General features: G+C 38.7%; 1 protein-coding gene and 1 long non-coding RNA gene across 12 annotated transcripts in view; one reads left to right on the forward strand and one right to left on the reverse strand.

Moving 5' to 3' along the window:
* LOC103457359 (uncharacterized) overlaps positions 1-5,476 on the forward strand; it is a 57,807-nt gene extending 52,331 nt beyond the window's left edge. The window contains exon 5 of the long non-coding RNA XR_014085574.1: positions 1,446-5,476. This is a non-coding gene — a long non-coding RNA (uncharacterized LOC103457359). The remainder of the gene's footprint in view (positions 1-1,445) is intronic.
* Positions 1-26,053, reverse strand: part of dlgap2b (discs, large (Drosophila) homolog-associated protein 2b) — an 89,588-nt gene that overhangs the window by 59,080 nt on the left and 4,455 nt on the right. Inside the window, exon 1 of one of the 11 annotated variants that reach the window (XM_081602437.1) lies at positions 22,917-25,090. The exons of the other annotated variants lie outside the window; for them this stretch is intronic. The gene's annotated coding sequence lies outside the window, so the exon portion shown is untranslated. Of the gene's footprint in view, positions 1-22,916; positions 25,091-26,053 lie in introns of those variants that run through there. 11 annotated transcript variants of the gene reach the window in all.

The raw sequence follows: 26,053 nt of genomic DNA on the forward strand, positions 1-26,053 counted from the left end.
ATGATAGAGATTGAGATTTATCCACACTTTTCTATTCCTTGAAAAATAAAATGCAGCTCATCATAGCTGTTTAACACAATTTGGAAATTGCTAAAATTTGGACTAGAAGGTCAGAACTCTACAAAACCAGGAAATCAGAAATTGGCCACACATTTCTGAGTGGTACATTAGGTTCAAAGTTAAAACTTGACATAGTCTTCTGCTGGAATTTGTCTTATTCTTAATGTCTCCTGTTGTTTTTTTTTTTTATGGCTGAAACTTTTGTCCCCTATTTTTACATTTCCAAGGTTTCCTCCAGAAAACTTGCTAAGCCCGGTGGTTTGGCGCTACGGCAGTCGTTCATCCAGCGGCACGTCGTGTTTTTAAATGAAAAAAATGTTTAAAGTTGACAGGATATTTGAAAATATCACTTGATAATTATGTGTTATTGAGAGATTGGAAGATTAATACCTGAACACCAACTATAAAGTCTTAAAAATACAAACAAAAAACAAAAAAACTTAAATAAATAAGCAATGCTTAGCCTGGTGGGGACACGTGTAAAGCCTGGTGGCCCGCCAGGCTTATAAAGCACTGGCGGGCCACCCTAACCCTAACCCTGCACTGCAATGTGCTGTCATGAGAGTTAGGGACCACGATGAAATCCAAAGTTACAACTGCCTATCTTAATAGGTCAAACACAAACTATAACCTAATATGTATTATTACGTTCAGTGGAAACACTTTCGCTGAAGCTAACAGCCACAGTCTTACAAAGGAAAACTAATGGTGTGCCTGCAGCTTTGTGTCAGATAGCATTGCACCTGGTATTTCACCTTCCTAAATGACAATATTTTACATATGCACTACTAAAAAAAATCTGTGAATAATTTGAAGTTATATTCCATAAAAATGGTAAATAAGCGATGATCTGTTGTATTAGAAGTCTGGTTCTTTGGAAACAGTGTACCAGAATTGTTCTCTTGTTTTGTTTGCTTGAAGAAATGCCACTTACATGCAGCGCTTTGCTTATAAAACAAATCGAGCTGCAAATGGCACGGTGACTGAGTGCTGGCATTCGTCTGCCTCATGACAATTGCTACTATGTGAAAGGGAAACAAAGAAAAATGCCCTTTACTCTTAACTCTCTCCTGTTTATCCTGGTGGTTTGACTGCCTGTAAATAATCACTAAACAACAACTGTGGCATCATCTAACAAGAAGGCCTCCTTATAATTAAAGCAGAATCAAATGTCAAAGCACTTACAATAATACATAATACAGTAGTGTGGCACCTTTTCAATGATTTGTCATTGTTCTCCAGTAATTAGCTTACTTAACAATATGTGTAATCGTGACCTAATTTTTGTGTTAATAGCCGGATGTTGTGACTGATGGAACTGCAGCAGAATCAAGAGAGAGAAGGGTTTTTATGTTTCTCTATTTTTTTTTTTTTTTTTTTTGCAGAGGCCTAATGTTCTGCCAGCGCTGCTGCAATTCCCTCCAGTCGCAGGTGGATTAGTTCACGTCCCTCTGAACTGCCTGCCTTTGGATATCATTCAATACTTAATTGCACCTCCACTGCATCAACGCTGAATGCGATCAGCTGAACGTCGGCAGATTTAATGTGATGAGAATCCATCAATCAGAGCAATAGTATGTGTCATTTTCATGGCCGTAATAGTGAAAGGATGGTAGCGTTAAAAAAAATTGTGAGAGAAATCCCTCACACTCTACGTCTGTTATCTCCCTTAAATGCAAGATGTCAGTTTGTGATGAATGTCTTCAACTCTGGTTTGTAAGAAAAATAATAAAAAGTGGGAAGCATGGCAGGTTTTCATTTTAGTGTAGAAGGTTACTAAAACTCCCATTCATTTGACATTACCAGACAGCTTTGACATTTCTGCTTTTACAGTAAAAATGTCTAAGTTTGGAACGACTAGTAGAGACCGGCACAACTTTGCCATCAACTGTGCCTTTTCGCCGTTCAAGCGAATCGTCTCCATCTCCTGCCCTCTCGGCTGAAAACTCCCTAATTAGACAGCAACCGTTTCCACCGCCTTTTTTAGCAACAAAAATGTATGATGATGGCCAATCTAGCAGCCAAATTTATGGCAGATGCTGTGCAGGCAAGGCATCACTGACTCATCGGTTTCTCACACAGCTAATGGACAGCTTTCAGAAGGAGTCCATGCCATTCAGTCAGGCACAGCCACCCCTCGTCCCCTCCCACCCCCACCAACAAGGTCATAAGCAGTCTCTCGTTGAGCGCTAACACCAGAGAAGCAGATGGTGGTGAAATCATGGCCCATCATTACTCATCCAGTGTATCAAATGGGTGTCCTTTGTTGGAAAATACTTGTGGGATTCTGCTGCGTGCCATTTTTGTATGATGAAAATCAATAATCATAGTGATGCAACCATTACAAACTACAGATGCACCAAGAAACCACCGGACAACGATAAGAACGCGACAGTTTTCTGAGTGATTGGCCCTGATGGGTGGTTTGTTATTTGTAAATCCAAAAAACCTGTTGTTTTTCTGATCAGCGAACGCAACACTGTCAAAGCTGCCAGGCTGCTCTGCCGACAACACGTCACCGGGATGGTTACTGAGCAAAGACGACGTGGCTATTTTCTGTATCAGTAAGGTACGAGATCTGAGGAAGCCAGGCAGAGTAACATGTTGAGACATTTATATTGTCCAGTGAGGCTGCAAAAGGTGAGAGAGACTGAAACGTGAAAACAAAGTGACTATGTGGAGAATAGTAAAATTTCTGCTGTATCTCTAATTATTAAACTTCTAAAATGTGCTGGGTTAGAACATACATTTCAATGTAAGGCAATGTTTTTGTTTGATATTTTTCCTCAAACATAAATGCTTCAGATGCTGAACAGTCTGATGAAAATAGCACATGTAGTTTTTCAAATAATTTAAATTGAAAATTGACTACAAAGTTCAATTTAGTCTGGATTACAAATGTGTAGAATCTTTTCTGGTTCTTCAGTTCCCTGTGTCTGTTATTTTGTGTTTTCTGCTTTTAATTTTATAGATCTCTTACATATAACAGTTTATGACTTGGTTAAAGTTATAAATTATTTAATTAAAAAATGTTATGGCACATTATGCTGTGCTGCCAGTTTGTTGTTTATGCTGGTCATGGAAAGAGAAGACCTCTGACCTTTTTCCCCACACTAAAGAACAATCTGTCCGTTATCAACATAATGTTCTGACTGTTCTGGTCTAAGGCAGTAAGACTAAACTGAATTTAGATTTGAAGTTTACAAAAGTAATTTTTACAGATTATCTTCATGAAGTATGAAACCATAAGGAAAGACCTTATTGCCAGTGGAAGATTGAGATCATGGCAGAAACAAGTCACCTTATCCGTCACTATTGCACAACATAAGCAACACAACATACTGACCTGTAAGTCAACAGGTTACTGGTGTTCCCTTTCTGGCTGCGGGAATTCGAGTGATTGTAAGACTGAACTTTTTGCTTTTCAAATCATGAATCATAAAATTAAACTTTTTTTATGCACAGAAAGGAAGACGGTAAAGGAAAAACGTCCAAGACAACTTAAATGATAAAGTCTCTAATAATGAGTTTCTGCTTTTGTCTAAGGTAGGAAATGTTTCAGGCTAGTGTATATTTTTTAAAAATCAAAATATATGTGCATGCTGCTTCCAGGAGTTGCCATCATAAAACATTTTTATACAGATGGACATCAGTGGTCTCTGAACACTGGTGATGGAGAGAGCAGATCATGCCTGAGTGTTTTCTCTGCTGTCTCTGCGTATCTAAGCAACAGCAAACCACCTCGATTATTACATCATCTGGCAGAAAGGCCTCCCATCTATTAATCTCAAAGCAGCATTTAGCTGAGTTTAGCGACCAGTGAGCAGAGAGTTAATCACATGTGGAGAGGGAAAGATGGAGGACAAGGCTGCAGCAATGCATCCAACCCAGTGTGCTGTTCGCCTCTTCCAGAGGATTTCGCACTATAGCAAAATTCTATTGATCATTTTTGTAGAAACTTGAAGAGATGAACTCTGTCTTATGTAAATTGTTTGTGACCTCTAATGGAGATGTGTGGCACTGCATCAACAGTCAAATTAATGAAGGGGATTTTATTCTTCTGGAGTGCTTTGATCCCATTGCGCCCCTTAAATTAATTAACATTTCCCTTTAGTTTTTTTAAGTGTGTAAATATCACAGAAGGAAAATGTTATTTAACTACTTATATAATAGGTTGATGTAAAAGCGTATGTATTCCTTGAGATGGCAGATCTAGTTACTTGGTGTGCTTATCTGCATTTGTACATCTTGTTTTCTAAGGTTAAGATATCTGGACCTAATCCAATGCCTGGATTTTTATTTTTTTTATTTTATCAAGCTTACTCTTTTTATGGCATAAATACTAATGCTTTTACGCAGTGTCATGAACATCTAAACAGACGTTTAAACTGCTCAAAAGTAATAAACTATCTTTTTTTTGGTGACCCCGGGACAGGAAGTATCCCATGTTTGGAAACCTCCCATCATCCATCTCTTCTTTCGAATCCTATGTTCTCTCTTTAGTGTCCGTTTGCTTGCCTTGTGCTCTGCAGAATGGGAGCCAGGAAATTGCCGGGCATGCAGCACAGCCCACATCTGATCAATGAGGAATCTATCAAGTGTGATGGGAGCCTAAGCAGTTAGCCTAATCAGGAATTACATTTAGACTCTAATTTTTATTTTATTTTTTTTTACCATTTGATGTGAGGGGTATGCTGTCTGATGTGATAGCCAATAGCATTCGCATCAGATAACACGGGTGATTGTGAACCTACTCATCCTGCTTGAGTAAACCTGTGTAAATTGTGTAATATCAATGTTGGAACACATTTCCAGGCTCCAGTAGCATTAAAAGGCAATGATAGCTTATGTTCTCTACTGCGGGGAAAAGATCAGGAACTTGTACTGTTTCTCAACCATCTCATGAAATTCCAAAACTAATACGCTTAGCAACTGAACTGCTTACATTTTGTATTTTCAAAAAGCTCCTTCAAAGTACATATGTATAGATGGGTATGTACAGGGGCGGATCTAGAAAAGTATTTATTGGGTGGCAAGAGGGGGGCAGACAACTGTTCAACGAGCGGATAGAGCAGAGATTACCCATCAGGGGAATCAACACCAAAAAACAAACATTTCCCACACAAAAAAGTAGCAAAAACACCAAAACAGAACATTCAGTCTGTTACATTATGTTGTCAGGCTTAATGTCTATATTGTCATTATTAATAAGTTTTCGCCTGACTACCGCGGTGGTTGATTAGCTGATTTAAACAGCTGCTCTGCTGATGACTTGGTGGGTGGGTTGACCTGTTTTAGTGCCAACGGAACCTAAACACACCGAACTGCACAGCACATGTTAAGGTTATCAAAGTCAATATGAGGCTAGCAACAGTTAGGCTAGAATACCTGACCCACTGCTCACTTGTTCAATGTTTTTTTTCATCTATTAAATCTGAACTCTTGTTATCTAATTCATAGGGTTGAATTAACCACCAAATATTGCGTCCATTTTTCAGATTCTTTGTGTGACTGTGGTATTTTCTGACCACACATAATGTTGACTCAATGGACAGCAATGGCGCATGTGTGGCTCAAGATAAGTCATGTAATGTCCAGTCCATCAATGCTGCTGCCTCGCGCTCCGTCCTTCTCTCACACTTCCCACTACTCAGCAGTAGGTGTCAGGTTACGTTGTGTTGCATTCAATGTCGTCGGAAAAAAGAGTTTTGTGCGCTTAATGTCCAATTTCCCATAACTATTTATTGAATTCATAGTCGCCAGCTGGAGTGGCAACAGGGGTGACAAGGCTCTCATTTTAGGTGGCAAATGCCACCCCAAGCCACCCCAGTAGATCTGCCCCTGGATATGTAGACGGCAGAAACTGACAGACGGTCGGATAAATTGAAAAATCATCACTGCAAAGAATTGCTTAGATGCAATGTTTGATGGGCCACTATTTCCAAGGGTCATGCTCTGCATTCCAATAACACAGGTGGCTAGTATGATGGATTTGCCCTGTCCTTGAGCCCGCTTCTGCGAGAGAGTGAAGAGAACAAGGTGACAATGGGGGAGAAAAGGAAAATATTGAGGGTAATGTGATTTCAATTGATATCATTGTTACAATATTTCTTAATTATATTCCAATTGCATGTTTTTTAATAAGTTGCAGCCTTACTAAACTAGTCTCTATGCCCGATCGCATTTTTCTGGAGCAGTAGTCATAAAAGCACAGACAGCAGTGTGACAGAAAATTGTAGTGCGAGAATCTGATCCCAGTTACTCACAAATGTCTTCATAGGGATTCCAAGCCCAATACGGACATCCCTTCTGGGTACCACGTGTGGTTTTAAGTCTTGTGAATGATCTGACACACTTTTTTTTTTTTTTACCGTCTCCAAAATACACTCACAGGCCACTCAGTAGGAACACCTTGCTAGCTCCCGGGTTTCTTCCTTTACTTCCACATCCTCTACCAATCAGTTACTGAACAGTTAAATCAAAGTATTAGGCATCTCAGACTTTAAAAACTCAATTGCTCTTCTTTGCATTGGAGCTTTTTGTTCCCACTTTTTTTTTGTTGGTTTATGCTGAACAGCACATTCCAACGCACTTTTCATGCACCTACAGATGAACACCCTCCTGCCAAGTCGATGATGGTCGAAGCTCATACATTTTCTATAGATTTATGGATCCTCTTTTTATTACTGGTTAAATATTTAGTTTGCTCCCTCATCTTTGTCATGGCTGTTGGGTCAAGTTCTTTTTTTAATGTTTAAGTTTACTTATTTCCAAACATGTTTTTGTGTTTTTTGAGTATAGATCAATCTGAAAAGATGATTCATTTCGCAACAATCTGCCACTAAACGCACGGCTTGTTTTTCAGCATGCCGTTGCAATTACCACACGTATTCTTCACCGGTTCCCACGTGTTTAGCATTTTTAATGCAAGCGTGCTTCTGGAAAAGTATCCTCTGATCATGTTTAGCAAACATAGATGACAGAGTGGAATGAAAGAAGAATGCAAAGTAAATGGCAAGGCAAACCGTTTTCTGCCATGGAGCATTCAGAGCACGCTCGATGTGCTCGTTCTAATGCAACAAGAGCTCTTGCAACGACAACGGCGTATGAGACAGAAAAAGCTGCTGGTTCATCTGCAAGCCTAGAGGAAGGAGACTTGCTTCTTGGTTTGCTTTCATTCATCAGTGGCCCCATAAACATTTTCTCACTTTGCACATCATTTATATAAACAATTAATTTATCAACCCACTTATATTTCAAGGCACACTCTTGGCATGTTTGGAGTAATGATTGTGTGTGCCATGCCACTTAAATGAAATACCAACAGTAGGGATGTCCCAATCAGCATGTACTGTCCCTGATACTGATCTGAGTCATTTAGGTTTGGGCATTTGCTAATTAAGAGTCCCATTTCAGAACTTAATTAAAAGCAACGGTGGCATGTGTATGTTTGAAATTCCAGCAGCTTTAATTAGTCTTCATTGAATCAATATTACATGGTTGACATTACTGATTGAGTCCCAGATATCTTACTCGCCAATGACCTCCCAGATTTACAGTGTCTGCTTTCCATGACAGCAAGGTAATAGTGCTATTATGTCCTAACTATGCATCTTAAACAAAATGAGCTCAACAAATTCAGCTAGTCTTTAAAAACCTCATACTTTCTCCCACTGATGGTGCTTTTAAACTGATCAGTCTGTTGAAGTCTTAAGCGAACACTAGCATGTGTTCTTTGGAGTTTGACAAGAAATGTGAATAAGATAGCTGGAACATGTTACGCTGTGGTATTTATTTCAAGACGCAGCATAGAAAAATGCATTTTTCTTGCTTTATATGCTTCTCCCTTTTCCTGTAACTTTGTAAACTTTAATGACCAGAGAATTAGCAGTCAGAAGACACAGACGGAGGACTGCAACTGCCAGTGTGGCCTCTGTTTCACTGAGAATATCATTGTCAAATATGCATATCTCTTAGATTGTCACGGAAAACCCAGAAGTGTTGGATGAATAAAATAATTTGTAAAGAGCATGATATAGTTCTAAAAACCTAAAATCGCACTAGATATTGAAATGAAAGCTTTAACCAACTAATAACTTGTATTGCTTTATTAAAATGTGCAGCTGAAACTGTTGGTTGTTTTGTTTTTTATGAACTGAACGTGTTGCTTTCTGTACATTTTTCGATCTATTGTCCTCCAAGACGGATCAAATAATATATAAGAACATGTTTCACCATATTTAAGAGTCTGCAGACTGATTCAAAAAGAAAAATCGCACTGATTGAATCAGAAATCTATTCACTTTCCTCCTACTTGCTTGCTTGTTTGCACCAAGCGTTGTCTGAATAATAAATTTAATGTATCAAACAGGCAAATAACTAATGCTGTTAGTCATGTCAGCAAATGATTAGCTCTACTTAGTCACTGCATAATCAGGATCCAAAAATAAGAGCCACAGACTATGAGCAAGATGTCTTCCTCAGACATTTTTCTCTGCTTCTTTTCACTTCCGATAGCTTCTATATGCATCCATCCGTCCATGAGCTTAGCGTTTTCTTACTTACTCATGGAAAGCGGGGATTCTTTATGTTGCACTCAACACATTGGGGCTCACTGATACTCTCACATAGCGTTAATAAGTCAGGAGTTATTCTCTGTCCTGATATCTGTGATCTTTCTTTTCCACAGCGATTTATTTGACTAAAAGCACACAAACAACAAAGTGATGCTGGAATCCATGCCAACCTCTCTTCCAAGTGACATGTTGGCTACAAACGGTTTGCCAAAACTAATTTCACTGTCAAGTGGAAACACTTGCATGTTTTTGTTAAATTTGTTTTGGAGTCACATGCTAAAGACAGTGGCAGACCTCCACCTTTAGCATTTTCAGATTTCTGCTACTTAATTCATGAGTATCTGCACATATAACTGAAGCAAAAATGAATAACGTAACCAGATACATACAAAAAGGAACATTTCTATACTCATTTAGTCCAATATATGAAATCAGTCTTTACGGAAACTTCAATTTTATATTACAATAACGTATGGTTGCTCAGTTTTATTTCTCATATGAATAAACGAATAATTACATTTGCATTATTGTAATAATCAAAGCAGCAGGAAGGTTACATTTTCCTAAACGTTTATACTATGTTATCGTACAGTGGGCATTTCTTGCTGGCCTATGCAGACAGTGAAGTTAGCATGTTTATATGGAAAACATGATACAACATGAACCTCATCAGTATCTGTTTTCATTGCTCAAATTAAAATCATTCTCACTTTTGTGTACGACGTACGTTGCAACTTGCACTTATTCTACAAGTCCTTCATGTGCTTCAAATTACAGAGGTCCCTCAGACGTAAACACTGAGATTTTAAAAGATAATCATTAACATCTCAGTTTACATCCAGTTTTAAACACTTCCTGTCCTGCTGAAGCTCAGTCTATTATGTGTGCACACAAGAAGCAGTGCGACTGTCACACTCAAGTGTGATTTGTCAAAGTCTGACATTCAGCAGAAGCTGTCTCTTCTAAAGACACCAAGAGCGCACTGCAGCGACAGAATATTTTAATAAAGATGCTGCAGAGGAAGATGACACAAGCCCAAACTGGGTGCTCTACACATAGCACTATTTCCCATTATATCCATCTGCAGACGTACTTGTACGCTATTTGCTCTTTTTTCCAGCTCGCCTGGGGCGGTAGTGTTGCTTGTTAAGATGCAATTCTGCAAAAATACCAAGCTGAAAGGGTCCAGGAAAAAAAAAAAGGTACATTTCATAGAAGTTTCATCAAATGCCATTCCTTCAGATCTTTAGCACATTTTTCAAAATATTCTTTTAGCAAATAAATAATATAATTCGATTTCAGGAGAACAAGCAGTGTCGTAGTAGAATTTAGATGCTTTGTTTTGAACTGCGGTTTTCAATTGATAGATGATAGATCCAGACTTTATTACAGTCTCCTCCTCATAAATTTTCATTTCGTCTTTACAAACAACTAATACAATAGAAACAGACCAGAAGACCGCGCACAAAACAAAAGAACCAGACTCGAAGAAAATCACAACTTCCACCATGCACACAGTTTAGGACGAGATGTTCGTTATCAGGAACTTAATTAACAACCCCTTCATGGTTCCTGCAATTTAACAGTCCCTTAAATTTTAACTATGCCACTATATGTTCTCAATATTTCTAAACGGCAGCAAACTATGGTGCTAAATAGATGACTAAGTTATTAAAAAGTAGCAAAAATACTTAAAATGTGTTAGAAATGGTCATATTGATAGCGGTTCGAAGACGGTTTAATAAGTTATCACAATCACATTACTTGTATTTTAGCACTAAATGCCTTAATAGTATAAATAAATGAAAAACATTTTTCAGGATCGTCACAGAGCTCAGACAAGAAAAGGGGGAAATCCCAGACAAGATTTTGTGAAGGTGAAAGCGGCCGAGTTACACGCCCACCGCCTGTGGCTCCCAGTCACAGGTGCATGTTGTGGAAGTACACACAGCGTTGCGATCCATCGTATGTAAATAAAAAAACATGATTCATAAAAGAATAAAGAGGCCTGGAGGGTGTTTGTGTGTGTTTTTGAGAATGAATTAAGTGGGACCCCCTGACTTACTGTAACACTTCAAAATGAAGATTCTGAGGTTTGGGGATCTTGGATCAAAACACACAGAGCATGTTGATTTATGAGTCTTGTGAAAATAGATTTTGTGTCTAAACAGGCTGTGAGAAAGTGGTATAAAGCAGAGACATATTTGCTTTTCTTCATCTCTCGTTCTCATCCTACAACGTGTTGGCCGGTCTCTGAAGTGCTCAGTGTGAATCTATCTAAACAGGCAATATTTGCTCATGAAATTTGCCAGAATTAAAGCTTAATTTCCTCCCGAGGAGAATGAAAAATGTTTTAAATAAGCTCCTCCGTACCATAACTCCATAAAGATAGAATGCCAACACTTTCACTCTGTCAATGGGTTAATATCAGGAACCTTTAGACGAGATTCAGCATTTTCCATAATTAGTTTTGAATTAAACTGTCACACCCAGCAGGCGGTCGGACTTTGTTGTCTGTCTCCTCACCTCAGCATCCTGACACATCGGAGCGTGCAGCCAAAATCTTTAAGGCTCATTTTTCTGAGCTGACAAGCAGATTCTGTTAAGTGCTGTGCAATTAAATGAGTAGCGATTAATATGTTTCCTTAAAGGTCTTATAATATGGCGTCGTACTTGGTTCATGGCTCATGAATAGAAGAAAAAAGTCCAGATTTTGAGGGACGTAGAAGATGGGAGGCTAATAAAAAGGAATTGCAATTTTGTCCCAAATTTCTATAACATGTATCCATCTGTTTACCCCATCTTGTGTCCATGTCTTCTTTTTCCATTGAATATAATAATTTATTACGTTCTGACCAGATTCTGATCCGTGACTTACATTTACATAAACAATGTACAAACTGTCAAGTAAAGTGGTGGTACCATTATGCTAAGGGTTTGTTTAGTCAGCAATATTTGAACACTGCAAAGTGAATAAAATGAAGTAATATCTCCAAATCCTGCAATTTTCCGACAAATTATGGCTTTCCAACATAAATAAATCATCAAAACTGGCTTCAGAAAGGATAGAAGTTAAAGTTAAACTTCTCGAATGACTCCATCAAAACTCCAGTGTGAACTATTTTTAGTCTGTCCTGTGCCTATTTGAGGAATTAATGAGTAAGATGCAGAGTGGCCAGGAAACGAGCCAGTTTAAATGAAATGTAACATTTCTCATAATAAGATCTGTCAATCATCAAGTCAGAATTATGCCAGAGCTTTTATAACAGCCACAAAAAGTGTGTGGTTTCTTTGAAACTTGCTCAATTACAGCAGTGTTTCAGTGTCGGCCTAATTTTGACCCTGTTCAGATTATAGAAAACTACACATTCCAAATGATTGATTTTAAAGACTTTGTGTATATTTGTATCAGAAAATTTAAAAGCATAATGCTATACAAATGTCTTCAGTCAGTTTTAGTTTCTTCACTTTGTTTTTACAAGGTCAGGATTTCTTTCAATTGTCTAAATCAGTTTCTTTGTATTTGTGTCGTTCACTTATTTTTTAGTCCAAAGCTAGGCCATTTTTAGAGGATTGTGGTGAAGTGCTGATTAAAAAGATCAAAGATAAGATCTAAATTATTACATTAGCCACATATTTTGCTGACATGGTTTGAAAGAGCTCTGAGTGGACAAACTGGAATACAGCGGATAACCAGCTCACACATTCAGAGCTCAGATTCCACATCAGGTTTGTATTCATGTTTGTAAAATCTGCAGTAAACATAGATTTAAATTACATTTTAAAAAATATGAGCCAGCAGAGTCTGAGACTCAAGTCAAACCATTTTAAATGGATAATGGAGAGTTTCCAGAAAGGAAGCCTTTTAAGTGTTATGCCAGAGTGACATAACACTTTGAAGATGTTTGAGTTGAAACAGAATCTAAAAAAACGGTTTACACTTTGTGAAACTGTAACTTGGCGTCTGTCAAATGTCAAACCAGAAGGCCTTTCACAGGTGGTCTGAGTTCATATCTTTAAGACGCTTCTTTTGCAATCTCTAGTTGTTTACCCATGTTCTTCAGAATATGAGCTTCCACCAATTCAATACCATCCAATGCTTCTGTTTTCTCCTGCTCGTTGCTACCAGCCTTCCCCCTGTTTGGCCTGACCGGATGCTGCTTTTACACATTAGGATTAGCGCCTTGAATTGCCTGTGTGGACAAGAACCACCTGGCAGACGCGGGCGCCCTGTGTGAGTCAGAGCACTCTGGTCATTAACACGCAGCAGGTAGCATGCACTGGCAAAGGATCAAGTCTGAGGGGTAAGGGTATTCTTAATGTCTAAACACACACACAAACACACATACAGCATTTCTCCTGCAGTGACTTGCACTGATCCTATAAATGCTCCCCAGAGTGTGAGACTGAGACGACTGCTGCCAATCTTTTAAGCATATTTTATTAGCTGCACAGAGAGCGGTTCATTGTATATTGACAGTAGTAAAAAAAACAAACCAAAAAAAAAACATGGCAATCAAACTGAAACTAGATTTATTTTTTATGCAGCGGATCTCTTTTCCTTACTGGAAAAAAAGGAAAATATAGAGGTATATTTTTTTGTAACCGTTATTAATGTAAAATCTACAACAACAAAAAGAAAAAAACGTACAAAAGACCAGGAAGTAGCCAAAACTGTTACTGTAGTGATGTCAAATAATATCAATATCCCTTTAAAATTACAGGTAAAAAGTTCAAATTGCCCCAAAAAGACCTATTTCCTGTTGAGTATCCTCCAAAAAGAGCTTTTGTTCAACTTGCAGAGTTTTACCTGTCTACCAGTTTTCATAGCTCGACTTGAAACCAGCCTGCATTTTAAGGGACTCACAGGAGACTTTTTACAACTTTTCTGCACAACCTTTGACTTTGTGCAAACGATGGATGGATGACGCTGCCAGATACTATCAATAGTTTTAAGAATTAACTTTCAAACTCAGAAAATCATCGTATTAACAAAAAATGTTACAGTAATAAATAAAAAAACATTATATTTGGTACAAGGATTGTCCTGGCCAGGCTGCAGCAGGCACTTTCTGTTCAGGTCTCCACTAAAACAGCCTGTCACAGCAAAAAGATTCTTTTCACAGCTATTTTGGACACGCCGCGTCCCTGTGGTGGCCTCTTTTGTCTGGCAGAAATCTCTTGTCACCTTTGTCACCTTTCCAAGCAACTGCTGTTGGATTTTGTTTCTGATTTCACAGCCCAGAGTGGTTACTTTATCAAAAAAATAACACATCTACAAAGGTATTTACAGCATTGAGGTTTAGAGTATTTTTAACCTAAAACTGCCTCGACACTGCAATTCATTTACAGCTATTAAAATGGTTATTTAAAGTGTTTTTTTTACTAATTTAAGTAAAGATAATTAACTAGGAAATAGTGCATGAAAAAAATAGATGTAAACATGGGAATGTAAATTAGTGAAATTAGGTATAATTAGGCATAACTCAGATTGCTTAGTGCTTTACAGATAACTCTTGGTGTGGAATGAGCATTAACCATTACTAATGTGATTCATGTGCAAAGAGCTGCATTTATACTATTATAGTAAATACAAAGGCGCTGGATTTCATTTAGGGGTAACAGAAAATGAATGAGTACCCATCATAATTTTCATATTTTCACCTGTAAAAAGTATTGAAATCATAAAAACATGTTATCTCTTCCATTTCTCTTCACAGTGGTGCAGTAGTAGTACAGACTCCTGCCTATTGGTGGATTCGAAATTATTCCAGAAAAGCCTGCCCACTTATTTTTTTTTAATAGAGCATATCAAAAATATTTGGCACCGATTGGCTGAACCCCCAAGAGCATAGATAAGAATTATAAATTGTAAATATTAGCTTCTGCGGCAGTGCGAAGATGGTTTCCACGGTGCGCATTAATGCATATGAAGGTATTTGTGGTGTGAAGCATAAAAATATGTAGCGTTTTTAGAGCAGATTTTAGAAATTCTTGGACTTTAACTATTCACAGGCATATGTGTATCCCAAGGATCCAAGGATCACATGCAATCCCATTTAAACTCACTGAAGTTTGTGGTTGAGGTGTAAAAGGTAAACAAAGAAAAAGTTTAACAGATATGAATACTTGATAAGGGGATCAAAAACTAAGAAAAAGCAGAAGACTACAACATGTAGCATTTAGAACTGATGATTAATTTCCTGAGTAATTATATAGTTTCTTTTTATCGTCTGTTTCTTGTTTCTTTGTCTCCATCTTACTAAATTTTTTCTTTCACTGACTCTGATTAACCTAAGTATCTGATGCTCACACACACACACGCGCATACACACATCAGTTTCTTAATTTATCCTCTGTAATTCACTCCACTCATTCCGCATTTGCCACAGTAGAGCTTCAGGATTAGCCACCAGCAGAAATAACACAAGCAGGCTGTGCGACACACACCGACAAACACCATCATACTGTGTATTCACAACACAATCACTTAACACTACAACAATTGCACCACCAACATCAGTCAATGACTCCCAAAGTATCGGTACACCCGTTAACACACTGTTAATCCTCCTTTACACACACAGGCACGCTCTGGCCCAGATCCATCTCATGAAGAAACACTGTTTGGAGGAATGTACAGCAGAAAAGAAAGGGGGTGGGAGGAGGGTAGGGGGCAGCTACACCTCCTCAGTATCTCCATGGAAACAAGCTGGAGAGCAGCATATCCCGCTCAGCGTACTGTCAGAGACTAAAGGATGAATCCAGTCCTCATTAGAGAAGCCAAATCACACCACACACACACACACAAGGCGACTGATTCTATTATTAATTGCAACACCATTCTCAGTCCCAAAACATGCACAAAACACACCTGGACGAGGGATTTCCTGAAGTTTAAAGGGCAACGCAATCAAGATGACATATTGGACATCAAACAATGATTTCTTTCATCCTGCTGTTCAGTTTGTACTGTACGATTCTTATCTCATCGGTGTTTGATTTACCTTTGTCTACTTTCTACACAAGCAGAACCGGACTTGCAAAGGGATCAGATCCAGACAGAAAAGAGGAGGGGGTTTCTGTTCCAGTAAACTGTAAAATGTTCTCTCAACATTGTCTCAACAGTCACAAGCCTGAGTGTAGGTGAAATGGCATTAATGCTTGGTGTAAAAACCAAATTTGAGCCGCAGAACCTCAACGAGTTTTATTTTTTGCATGTAAGGTGGTGTAAACGATTCGGGCTAGGACTAATCTCTGGGTGGTCCCACACGTTATGGTCAACATTTGTTATTTTGTAATAGATCACATTTTTGCTACTGTAAAAATTTGCAAAGAGAGGAAGAGTTTGCTCGTGTTCCTGTACGGTAGTGTTTCTCTCTGATGCCCATATCTAGCTCACTCCTCTAAACGCACTCTTTGTTCACTCTTGTACTCACTCATACACCCCCACACAGCTTCACTTGCTACCAAAAATGGTGCTATACTTGGAAGGATTGAAGCACAGAGCAGGAATTCTGGTTATTTCCATCCAGGTTCTTACTGTTTGCCTACAGGACAAAATTCGGATGTCAGATTTGGAAAGGTGATGAAAGAGCAGAGATTATATTAATATCATTTTAGGGGGAAAATGGTACATACAGCTGCAAATTCATATAAAAATACTCCACATAGAACAAGTGGGAAATCACTAAAGGAGAAAAGAAAATGATAAACGTTTTAGGTTTTTACCTAGTGTCAAAAAAGAAAACTAAAAAATGATGAGTGAATATGAACCAACAGCCAAAAAGGTTCATTATTAAGGCGTCGCTTCATGATGCGCTTCCCAAAAGAGAGGTGAGAACATTTTCAGTACTGGGAACCAGATGACAACGAATCAGGAACAATTGCTAGTGGTTAACTCTGAGATTTCCCTTTTAATTTTTGTTTCTGTTTTCCAGTTTCAAGATCACAAACCAGTCTAAACAGGCTGACTACAATTACCAAAACAAGTAATAATAATAATCTATTACCTTCAAAGCCATAGCAAGATGTTTAGTAAAGTTTATAATACTTTGTAGGGTATATAATGTGAAATAAGTAGATTTATATGAAAGCAATTATACTGGTAACTTTACTAAATTTAGCTAGACTTTATTCTTCATTTTTTCTCATGTTTGCAGGGATATTGGTTAATTTGGTTGCTTAAAAAAACAGTTTGATCACCTTTTACATTTTATTTTAAATGTGTAAATACTGTAAAACCATGATAAATTTACTTTAGGTTTTCATACTGAGTCTGTCATACCAATTCATGCTTATTTCTGCCAGTCTTTTTGTCCTTTTTTTTAATTTTAATGTACAAAATTAGAAAATGTTCTTTAAAAAAAAGAACAAATCAAGATGGTGGTAAATGGAATACTGAGGCAAAGCTTATGAGAAGCACTGCTCCAAGGTACTTTCTGTTTGCGCTTCTCTAATTATAAGTTGCTAAGTTGAGATGCTCCTTGTGTCTCTTAAAGCTTTGTGATCTGATGTGATGCAAGCTGAAAGTTGATAAACTGAGATGCTGCAAAAATAATTAATAGGTGGCACAGCCGTGATGGAAGACAACAGACAGGACAGAGAAATGATGTGAAACTACAACACACACACACACACGCACGCACACACACACGATCCTTCATGAAGAGGAAAGTTAATTGTGGAATCCCAGGGAGGTGTTGCTACTTGACACGTCTGTCATCATTGCTGTCTCATGTTGCAGCTTCAGGAAATTTCAACTACTTAGTTTTTTTTAATGCAATCCCGTAAAAGAAGATGAAAAGAAAAGAAAACCTAGCTATCCATGCTCAATTTAACTGATTTGTGCTTGCAGATCGGAATTAATGCCATCTGCAGATACTTCAGACTACATTCAGTTATAGCCAGCTTGGACCGAGATGCAAAGAGGAAATTGCACAAACTAGAAAACATCAGCGTTACTCAACAGAATATAAAGAAGAACTGGGCCCGGATATCCCACTTTTACTTCCAATGCATCTCCAGATCAGGAGGCACCCAGAGGAGTGAGACAACATAAAAGCCAAGTTTAAAATAAGTGTGTGGTCACCAGTATTCTGCAGCTTAGCAGAATTATCTCGCATTTTTATGAATTGTCCTGCTCTGCAGAAGGTAATGAATCAGCCTGTTAGATAACAGGAAGTTAATTCTTCCTTCCTGACCTCCAAACCTCAGCAGAAAAGCAAAGATTCAATTAGCAGTCAGAGGCAGCGCGGCTTAATCCTAAAACAAATCATACGCCATAAGTAGACAAACGGGGAACAGAACCAGATTAGCCATTTCATAAACACCTCTGCTAATTCATGAAGAAAGGATTTAAACAGCAACAATGACATTTGCAAACTTTTGGGTCTGTTTATAAGGTCAAACTCTGATTTAGTTATTTTCAACAAAAAAAAGAAGCAAATTATGGGTTATTTTAAATAAGTGAGTCAGAATCTAAACTTTTAAGCTAAGTGACCAAACCAGGCAGTTAAAAGATGCAAAATGTTATGAATTACAAAATGTAATCCTACCTTCCAAAACCAACATTTTAATGAAGTGCAGTGGACAAAGAAAGTGTTCGGATGAAATGTGTTACTGGAGTAAGAGAAAGCAAAGAAGTAATTCTGCTATGAACGAGCTACAGGGTAGTTTAGCTGAAAAAACGGCTTGTGTTGGTGACTCTGCTTTATGTATGAGTAGATGGACAGCTGGACATGAAAGGGACTCTTTGGAAACAAACGGCAAAAACATGTTTAAACCTTAGTGCCATCGTTTGGAGACGAAACTACCTGATAGAAAAGATTTAGTCAGCCTGGAGACAGAAACTACAGGAGACCTGCTTCCACAGGGAGGGAAACGCACAAGAAATTAGTCATTGGTTGGTTTAAGCAGCTCTGCTTTCTGAACTGCATAAACTTTCCATCATACTTCCTTGTAATTAGATGTCAGAAAAAGTGCTGAGCGATATCTCTGCCTGTATGGAGAACAGAGTAAAAAAGCAAACTCCTACCACAGCTGTTGCTGCACACTGCCTGTCAGTGAAGGGGAGCGGATTCGGTTTTCCCTCACTTATACAAGAAATGCATTGCTTTGGAAATATAAGACCAGGAAACTTACTAGAGGGGAATATTTTAAGCAGCGTCTACTTGAGCAGCCGGGCTAATTAACCAGCTCACATCAGCCGGTTATAGAAAAGCAGATCAATAAAAATGTATGATATTCTGTGCACTAAGCAGTTAAAAATAACTACTTATACTATTACTACATTTGTAGCTGTTAATTTTTTTTTCTTTAAATCTAGGCATCAAAATTCAGAAAGTGATTAAATGCCATCTACATTAAAAGTGTAACCACATTTTTCAATATATTATTTTAACAGTAGGAATAATTCATACCCTTTGTTTTTGAAGAAAAAAAAAAGTAAGATCATCTTAAAAGTTTTTGTTTTGAATTATGTTAATAGTGGGATACAGTGAAACTGTGGTAAATTAGCAAGAAATGAAATGCTCTTCTAGGGAGCTTACATTTACAGCCTAATAAGGTAAACATTAAACTGAATGTGTGGGTATAAACAAAATATCAAGAGTCATGGTAGAAATTCACGGCATGCTGTCAACTCAACGTCCAAGTTAGCTATTAATAGCTCTCAACAGAAGATTTTAATGAATTTGATTACCCCTTCAAGACCTAAGCATTTTTATTTCTGCTTAATTCTTAGAGTGGTCCGGTGACTGTCTCCAGCGGACTGTGGGTTCACTCTGTGCAGGTTGCCAGTCCATCAAACAGAACCGTACATGACAAACGACCATGCATGCATGCAGTATTAATTAAAAACAAAAAATAAGAAAGAAAACATGCAAACTAACTAAAATCATGGCAAAGAAAATTTCTAACTTTTGTCATGCAGCATGTACGCTTTTTGCATAAATCCTGTTTAGGTTTTTTTTTATATATTTGAGTCTAATGAAAAGTCTAATGGACTAAAGTGGGTTCAAATGAAGGGCTGCACAGTGGAGCAGTTAGTTGAACTGTTGCCTTGCAGTAAAAAGGTCCTGGTTCTCATTTCAATTTGAGGTTTTTCTGCACAGAGTTTAAATGTTCATGTTTTTGGGTTGTCTGTCGGCCACAGACAATGGATGGATAGTTTCAAATAGAAAACATTCATTTGTTTCTGCATCTTGCAAAGTGAAACATTAATTCAATTTCAAGTAGCTTTTTTTTTAATGAAAGCTGATGGCCTCAACAAGGTGTTTTTATATAGCTTTATATTTCAGTTGACTAATACGCAAGACAATTTTGTTAACTCAAGGTAGAATGACAACTGCTGACCAAACTTTGACTAAAACCAAATGAAAATGTGGTGTGAAAATGGAGGCTCCTTGCATGCTCTCAGACCTCAGGGCATTTTAGTGTCTCCAGATAACCTAAAATGCAAGTTTTTAGACCGTGGGAGGAAGCTGAAGTACCCTGAGAAAACCCACACATGTCCAGTTTGAGCATGAAACAACCGCACTAATGTGTTTTCCATTTTCTGAAAAATAGATTTCATTATTTTCTGTATTTTCCACCAATTTTTCCTCATGTAGTAAAGATTTGGGGAGAATTAAGCTGAATAAGGCATGTACATGTTTTTCGGCTTCTACACAACCTGCAAATTACATCTCATCAGGCGTTATTTAAGACCCACTGCAGAACTGATCATATTAAGTGACTTTTATGATTGAAAAGAACGTCAGGGAAGGCTATTCTTCCATGGGCAATTTCTAATTATTAAGCCCTCTTTTGAAAAAAATCTTTGGCCACCCCCAAGCTAAATTGTTGGTATTTCATTTTCTGCCATCATACATACAGGAAACATGCATAAGGGCAGGCAGATTGCCATGTTTCCAGATTTCCATACAGCAGTAAAAAAGGTTCAACTCTTACATGTATATTTTGTTAGAAATCTATTTCATCCCAGAGTAAAACAATCCATCTTAAACTGCTGTTACTTCTTTGTTTTTGAAATATATGACGGTGAATCTAAAATGATTTTTAAGTGAGTTTGAACATGAACTAATGGAGCCAATTGTATGGAACGTCAAATCCATGTATGGTTATAAAGTAGGCGTGTAATTTATGATGCAGCTCTTTCCTGTTTGTTGTGTGTTTAATAAAACGAAAGCAGTAAAATTCACAGAATCCACCAATGCAATTTTTGTTGTGGGTTAAGTAACTACATCCTGAATTAACTTGAAGACAGGGCCACGTCCCGTTTACGATTTCAAAAATTTAAATGGCAATTTTTGAAATGGTGTCTGCTTTATGCAAACAGAGCGTCTGCATGAAGCAGCATGAGATAACTGGTTACTGCTGCAACATTCGCATAGCACTTTTACAGGAGTGGAGCATATTTGAGATATGCTGCATTGTGGCATCTCTAAATTGGAATGATTATGTCATGTAACGTCCAAACCAGCTTGAGATCCTTTATAAGATATGTGAGGAATGATTTAAAGATTGGAATCGTCATAGAAACACCATAGAAATGCAAGACAGATACGTAATAATGTGATGGAGGAGCTAGATTGTTTAACCAGTTTAATTTTGCTTACTTAGCTTGTTTTTTTTTGGTTATACAAATTTTGCACTGTATGCCAATGTTGCAATCAGAAAAAAGTAACTTTTTCTGCATTTGACATCCGAACATAAGAAACTCATTTTTAAATTTGATCAAATACTGATAAAGTCAAAAGAGATCTGAAGTTAAAGAGGTGTTTTCCCATCATGCATCTGTCCACTTATTTGCTACGCCTGCTCAGGGTTGTGAGGAAGGAGGAGGAAAACCTCCAGCAGTCAATGAACAAGAGGCGGGAGACACCTTGGACAGATCAGGTGTCAAAATATTCTTTTCACAATCACATTTGCACGTAGAAATCAGTCAGTCATATCGATGAAAAAAAATGTAAAAACACTTTTCCCATGGAAATGCGGGCTGTACCCTCGCAGGGCTGCCGACCGAGCTTCCCTCTCTCATTCCAGCTAAGTGAAGCATTTCAGAACAGTGGCGTATCTGCTGGAGAATCAAAGACAGAAAAAGCCGCCAGGGAGCCACGAAGAGCTGCGACTCTGCTCCTTTGAGATCCTCCCCTGCATCCCAATGCCTCGCATGACAAACGACCAGGCAGACACCTTGCTGCACAGGAAGAGCCAGCCCGACTCAGTCTGCGCAGCTGTGTGACCATGTCTGTGCGCCTACATGTAGGCTGGAGTTCCAGCCAGGGACAGTGTGTTGAACTGCAAACGCAAGTTCTTCGTCCTCTGCTCGACCTGAGCAGTTTGAGTCATTTCGTCCAAGCAAACAGCAGAAATGCAAGATGTGGAAATCGCTGCAGCACTGGCTAGTCCTTATGTCTAATTATGTCATTATAAGGAGTGTGTGTTTGGAGGATGAAGGTAAGAAACCCCTCATTAGAGTCACTTACAGGTTGAGCGTACGTACAGTCAGTGATTGAAATGCTCGCAGCTTTTGCCCGGTAGGTTTCTGCAAATCAAAGAGCGATGGAATAAGTTGTTCTGCACCCTCCCGTCACCCTGCTTTTCCTAGCTCTTCCCACTTTTGAATCTGAGATTTCTCAGCCTTAGATCAGCATGCATGAACAAAATTTGACCAGCTTTTTTTTATTTGCCTTCCTTCCTTGAGCCAAACTGAATTCATAAAAACGATTACATAACAACAAAAGAAGACACAGTGTCCGGTGATTTGAAGGCAACCATTCTGTCGACTTGTAAGGCAAATAAGAAGATCAATGGGAAGCTTTCTGGCCACTATGTCAAGATATATATATATATATATATATATATATATATATATATATATTTTTTTTTTTTTTTTTTTTTTTTTTTTAATCAGTTTTTTCAATCGTCAAGCCTGGATGAATTCCTCTCATTCTGCTTGAGTCTGTTTCACACGCCTACATTCACAAACACACAAGACTTGCAAATCCCTCCGAGCGATTGGGGGGTGGGGAGTAGAAAAAAAAAGCTGCTTTTCCCCCTAAAAGTAGAAACAAATGTATGTGCCTCTGACAGCTTTCTGTGACTCCCATCGATCGCAAGGAATACCGGTTACCTAATCTGCTATGGCAACTTGTCTTCTACCTGTTAAATTCAAATGCATGCAAGCTTGAAAAGATGCACATCTTCTTTTAGAGAAGAGAAACCAGAGAAAAGAAGTGTTGGAGTGCTTCCCTGGATCGATCCGAGCCTTCCTACCTTGCAGCAGCTCTATGTTCCAGAGACATTGGAGCACATATGCGGCGCGTCTTCACACGATGACAGGGAAGCGGCTGATAGTCATGCAGAGGTGTGTCTCATTTGAGAACAGCGGGGGAAAGCAGGATTCCTCCTCTTGTGTGTTTTTTTTTCTGTTCCTTTCTTATCTTTTCCAAAGCCCACAGAAGACAGGAGCGCTGACATAGGAGGAGGAAGAAGAAGAGGAGGAGGTGGAGGAAAAGGTGGAGGAGGAAGAGGTGGAGGTACAGAAGGAGAAGGAGGAAGAAGAGGAGAGGGAAGGCTGAGGAGGGAGCAGTCTGCTGGGCTGCTGTGGATCACCTGGAGCAGTGTCGGGCTCTGCATTTACTCCTCCACTGCAGCAGTGAGAGGCAGCGGCGCGAGTTGCATGTTGCTCCCACGGATCATCACAAAGCCAGGACGTGGACTTTCCCATCTGCTGGATTCGGAAGTTCTGCAGCTCAGCGGCTCCACGCACTCTCATCCCAATCAGCATGCACACTCATGCCTCCTCCTTGTGTCTGCGTTTCTCAATCTCCGTGCGTTTGCTTTACAGTCTCCTCCTCACAGAGGCTGCAGCAAGCACCGAAATGCTCATAATTCGGCTCTTGTTTCCAAGCTCTTCGAACGCTGCATGTGTTCATGTATGTTCCGCTTTTAATTATGACATGAAAGCTCCCCAAACCTAACCCATTCACTGCAATGACATCATTTTCTGGGAAGGGGGAAAAAAAAGTCATTTTTTTTACGTGCTCTTGTAAGCACCCAGCTTGCATCACAGAGATCTGGCGTGTTTTGTGTTCTACCTCCAGGTGTTTGAATGGCACACAGTCCGTTGAGAAAATGAATCACGACCGACCAGAAAGCCAAAATCAGTGGTTCCCTTTCAGTGCGGCACTTCTAAGCTCAACGCAGCAGCGGGCGTTTAAAAGTCTGGGGATTTCTTTTGTCCAAACTAGAACCACACATTTCACCCATCAAGCAGAAGACTTGATCTCAAAGTTTAAATGCCCTCAGATTCCCCTCACGTCTTTTCTCCTTCGACATCCTCTTCGTTCTGCAGTGAAAGCAGAGCTTCAAGGGTTCAGAGACAATCTGAGAGAGGAATTAATACAGATTGGGAAAGGATCCTATTGATTTTTAGAATCTAATGTAAGCGAGCATTTGTATTCTGAGCAGCACGAGTTCAGCGGGAGAATACTTCTCCGCCTAAGAGGAAAATGATCTGTGAGCAACAGATGATACAGATATAAAGGATTAGCAGAGCAGATAGACGAAGGTTTGAGTGTCCAAGATCTCTGGGAGCTGAGACAGTGGTTTTCTTTACTTTGCTCCCTTAAACTGACAGTAAATTAATGGCTACATTGTTTTTATGGTAGCTGTGGTGAAAACATTGAATTTATTGTATGTTTTTATAATTTAAGATAAATAGTTAAACAATTTTCAAGCTTGTTAAAATTAGTTGGCATGCAGACATAGACCGATTTTAAGCATAGTCTATACATTTTCAACAGGATTGATTTTATCCCAATCTGCCTTTTCACCATCAGATGAATGGAAACTGGCTGGAGTGTTATAAAGCAACCAAAACCCACCGAAGCTGCAGCTAAATATAAACTATAAATTGACTGAATTTAACATTTAACTGGTTTTAAAGAGAACAACTTGAACTTGGTTGAGGTTCGCAGCACCACACGGACAATCCAAATGTCTTCTGGTGATATTTTTTACAAAAATGTAGCTATTCATCACGAAAAGAATTAAAGGAGTCAATGTGAGGTTTTTCAACCTAAGACCAAAGTACCAACAGTTGAACAATGTGGTGGTAGCATCATACTGTTGATCTGTTTCACTTCAGATGTTACTGGTGCATTGGGTGGCACGATGAATGACGAACTCCATTCAGAAAGACCCCAAAGTAGGATTCAAACCTACTCCCAAGCAACAGTACTAGCAACCAGGCCACTCTGCAGCCCATAAACAATCATTTCTAATTAAATAAATCAATGCAACCAAAAAGAATGGTCAAATATTCAGTCAGCATTAACTAAGCTGGAAACTTCTAACTTCTTTGTCCAATTTTTAGTCCTTGAAAATCAAAGTTGTGCTCATCGTCAATCCACCAATTCCTGAGAACATAATAGATAACATATATGTACAAATATATGGAACTATTAAATAATTCCTTTCAAACCTGGGTCATTTGCATAAGGACGTTTCAGTACCTCCAGCTGAATAGTTGGGGTGCTAAAAGTATTGAGCAGAAAAAAAAGTAATTCCTAAGGTTTTCCCTCTAAAGCAGTGTTTCTCAACCCTGGTCCTCAGCGCCCCCCTGCTCTGCATGTTTTAGATGTGCCTCTATTCCAGAACAGCTGATTCAAATGATTGCATGACCGTCAATTACTGCAGAAGCCTGTTAATCACCCAGAGATACAATTCAGGTGTGTGGCAGAAGGGAAATAGCGAAAACATGCAGGACAGGGGGGCGCTGAGGACCAGGGTTGAGAAACACTGCTCTAAAGCAATTCACAGCCTGTTGTAAAACTGGTCAGGTTTGGAGAATCACTAGAAAGATCAAGGCATGTGAGTTATGAAACAGTCCCATCTAGTGGTGCTATCCTGTTTTTTTTTTTTATTATCATTATTTTTAAAATGCTTCCCAAACAGAGATTTCAATATCTTAAGATCCTCATCTATGAACTGTAAACTCCATCTCTAACAAAAAAAAAGAAAGAAATTCATGAACAGCCGCATGCAATTTGTGGTTTATATTCCTTAAAACTATCTGCTTCACGCAGTCATTAACATTCTTCTCCAACCTTGAGAAAATGATGACTAAGATGTGATCAAGAGCAGCTTCTGCGTGTGGCTGATGAAGCCGATTAAACTCTTGGCGGTTCTTTACGTTGTGCACATCAAATAAGGAATGACGTTCCACTATCTATCCTCCCTTCAGCAAAAGTTTTCCTGCTGACAAAGGCTGTGAAGTCGCAGTGGGACACCACACATGATTAACTCCCAGATAATCTCTGTGGGTAGGTGGGCTGAATCTCCCCTGTCAGCTCATTTGTAAAACAGAAAAGGGACATTTACACAACGCGATTATCACACACGACTAT

Source organism: Poecilia reticulata, chromosome 21 (assembly GCF_904066995.2).
Source record: "Poecilia reticulata chromosome 21, P_reticulata-male-v2, whole genome shotgun sequence".
In the NCBI taxonomy this organism is placed as follows: Eukaryota; Metazoa; Chordata; class Actinopteri; order Cyprinodontiformes; family Poeciliidae; genus Poecilia; species Poecilia reticulata.